The sequence below is a fragment of the Lactuca sativa genome, chromosome 4 (assembly GCF_002870075.4).
Source record: "Lactuca sativa cultivar Salinas chromosome 4, Lsat_Salinas_v11, whole genome shotgun sequence".
Classification (NCBI taxonomy): Eukaryota; Viridiplantae; Streptophyta; class Magnoliopsida; order Asterales; family Asteraceae; genus Lactuca; species Lactuca sativa.
The window spans coordinates 402,646,327-402,649,824 of record NC_056626.2 but is presented as its reverse complement, the minus strand read 5'-3'; the positions used below and the strand labels follow the sequence as shown (position 1 = coordinate 402,649,824).

Below are 3,498 nucleotides of genomic sequence, written 5' to 3'. Positions count from 1 at the left end.
AAAAGTAAGTTGGCCTAGTCTCTCGCCCAACCTTCACCTTCTTTAGTGGCTAAGTTCCTCCTGGGCTTCATCCTGAATCGAAAGCGATCTCCTTTTGCTTTCAGCCTTTCGGGACAGAAAGGCATCGACTCCTATCATCAGGGCCGATCCATTGGTTTTCAATTCTTAGGGCGAGATGAGGTAAATATGCCCCTATATTCAACCCATTACACATAATTTGTAATACAAAAGTGTAATATATTTTGTAATTAGTATATTAATACAAATAAAAACTTGAAAAAATCACTTCAAAACTATGTTTTAAATAATTATTCCATATATATATATATATATATATATATACACACACACACACATAATCATGATGTTCTAAATATCCTAGCTTCATCAGTAAGAATCATCATTTAAAGAAACTAAGACTAGAATAGATTCATCAAAGATAACCATATGCACTATTAACTCTAAATATTTGCAACATAAGCCCCAATGCTTTTCTGACAGGGGTTTATCATAATACGAATTTAATTTTGAGTTTTTCAGTTTACATCAAGAACAATAAAACCAAAGTGCAAAATAGAATTTCCTTTACCATAAATTTGTGTCAAAAACACATCAAACTCATGGAAACACACAACTTTTAATTCAGACTGAAAAACAAACATATTGAATCAGTAGGTGAGAAAAACAACTTAACTAATGCCCAAAATTACAATGTACAATGCAAATGAGACAAACAATAATAGTGTACTTCTGAGTTTTTACTTTCTCCGTTTCTAAACTTTGATTCCAACCACAAAACATATCGAGTTTCAAGATTTAATGAATCTCAAACTTTGAAACTTTAATCATCGATTTTATTTCCAGTCTAATTAAGACGTTAACCCTCTTTACCTATGAAATCACTAAAAAATAAATATTTACAATAAGAATGAGAAATTGAGAATATGTGAATGAAAATTTGAGAATATGACCGATAGAAAGTAGTGTTTGTCAAAAAGAGAACGTACATGCTATTTTATTCTAGGTATTCATCAAAAACCAAAATCAAATTTAAGAAAAAATTACCAAACCTTTGAGGTTCGACAACTTGGCTCAATAATCTGAAATTTTAAACATAATTATGTCATAATTAGAACTTTAGATAGAAACTTATACCTCCTGAATCAAGTATACGTACGCAAATTAATCAAATAAAATTAAAATGTTAAAAAAAAAACCGTTAGAAATCATAAGAACAATAAAACAAATGTAACTCCAGGCTTCCAGCAAATTAGTTAATAAAAATCTGAACTGAGGTTAATCAAAAGAAAAGCATACTTGAAAAGGGTGAAGTGTTAAGTCTGTCTCCAACTCTTGTCTTTCACTTTTTAGAATTGGGTATCCTTAAATTGTGTATGCATAAGACATCGGAACAGAGGTTGAGAGGGTATTCATAAATTGATTAAAAGAGGGACGAAGGTATACAGAAATTGTGTGTTTTCATAAAGAAATCGAAAAGAGAGAGTCGACTCCTCGTTTTCTACATCTTGATTCTCGAGTGTTGAGTCTTACCACTTCGTTATTCTAGGCGAGTAGCGTCAATAACAGATTCAAGCATTTCAATTCTCGCGCCTCTGCTTGCCAACATCGATTGAAATTACTACATCTTTCTTTTTTCCAGTTACCGTCAAGAACCAATTGTCGAACATACAACTTATTAGACCAAAATGATGCCCCTTATGATTTGCTGTCCTGGGCCTTTGCCCAATTCACCCATGTATTGGGCCGACCTTGCCTATCATAGCTCTTTCCGCCCGTTACCGCTCCGTGGGCAACGATGAAGACCAAAATACATTACTACAAAAAAAATGCCCTACGAGAAAGAGTGATTCGTATCTATGACCTCCTCTTGGTTTTGCTTTGCCGCGAAGCAAAGCGCATGGCGATGAAAGCTCAATAAACACAGACGAACACGATGCAGAGCATAACATAAATGAAACCGCTGATCATTTCATAAAACCTATATGCTTGACCTTTCTCGATGCTTTTTTTTTGGTGACTCACCAACCGATCCAGCAGTGATCAATGACAGAATGGTACGAACAAATCAAAGTCATTGGATTTGGTAGTTCTCCATGGAATTCTCTCTTTAGCCTTTGTATATGTTCATAAATGGGTGTGCACCTCCAGATGGGCGGGGGCCGGCCAGAACAACCCTTTTCCCAATGGTGTTACTGCAAGAGCATATCTCCAAGCATCTACCATTTCAACGCATCTAATATTTCAATAAACATCTGGAAAGCATGTTTAACTCGAAGTTTATCTTGAAGCATATGTCAATGCTGATGTAAAAATTAACGATCCCGAATACAAACTAACTACAAATGAGACCTAATTGGACATCAATGAAAACGACTAATAATGATTTGCAAGAGATCATTTTTGGGAGAAAGGAAACAAAAGTCAATTAGAGACACACAAAAAGAAAATAGATAACGAAATCATACCTGATGAGCAAAAACTTAATGATAATCGAACATTTATAGTTGTTATATTGAATTAATAAAGCCAAATCGACCCCAATTCTTCTCCAATCTCCAATTGTTCAAAGTATTATGCCCTTTCTTCTTGGTATAAAGTAATTGAATCGGTCTTGATGTAATAAGAGGGGATTAATGGGGTTATCCGATGGGTTGTAGTAGAGAAGATGATGACAATGTTGAGTTTTGACTAGGGTTGTTGGGTGAAGAAGATGATGACTTCTTGGAAGCATAGGGTTACAGATGGCTTGATTTAAGGGGATTAATCCATGAATCAAGGGATTTAAATTTGGTTATTATTTATTTTATATGCAAATTTACATATCTATCCTTATTTTGATTATTTATTTATTTGTTTATTCCTAAATTCCTATTGGTTCCTATGAACACACAATAGATGCTAGGAACATTTGAACTTATCTCTCTCTCTCTCTCTCTCTATATATATATATATATATATATATATATATATATATATATATATATATATATATATATATATATATATATATACACATACATACATACATACTTAATTTTGTGAGACCGTGGGACTACTTTTTTTCTACTGAAATATTCTGATATTCTAGTATTCATAAAAATTAAATATGTGTGATATCCTAATATTCTAAAACAATAATTTTTAACATATTTTATATTGAAATATTCTAAAACATATAATGTTAGAATATATTTTATATTCTATTTTTACGAACAATAAAAGATTAGAATATTTCATTAAAATTTTTTTGTCTCACGGTCTGACAAAATTATGTTCGTCTCGAATGAACTCTTTTATATATATAGGATGTTTATTTGGGTTTGAACCGGATCGAATCGACCCGAACCCGAATAACTCGAAAACCGAATAAGGGTAAATGCATGAACCGAAAACTGAACTGATTAACCAATACGGGTCAGGTTCGGTTCGGGTATTAATCAATTAGGTTCTATTAAAATCCGAATAACATGTACAAGA

The 3,498-nt window shown here is 32.6% G+C and overlaps 1 long non-coding RNA gene across 1 annotated transcript; it reads right to left on the bottom strand.

The window, feature by feature from the left end:
- Positions 1 to 556: 556 nt before the first annotated feature.
- Positions 557 to 2,771, bottom strand: LOC128133349 (uncharacterized). The gene is made up of 2 exons (XR_008231997.1): positions 2,487 to 2,771; positions 557 to 2,237 (listed from the first exon to the last, which is right to left on the bottom strand). It is a non-coding gene; the product is annotated as an uncharacterized LOC128133349 (long non-coding RNA).
- Between the last annotated feature and the right edge of the window lie 727 nt (positions 2,772 to 3,498).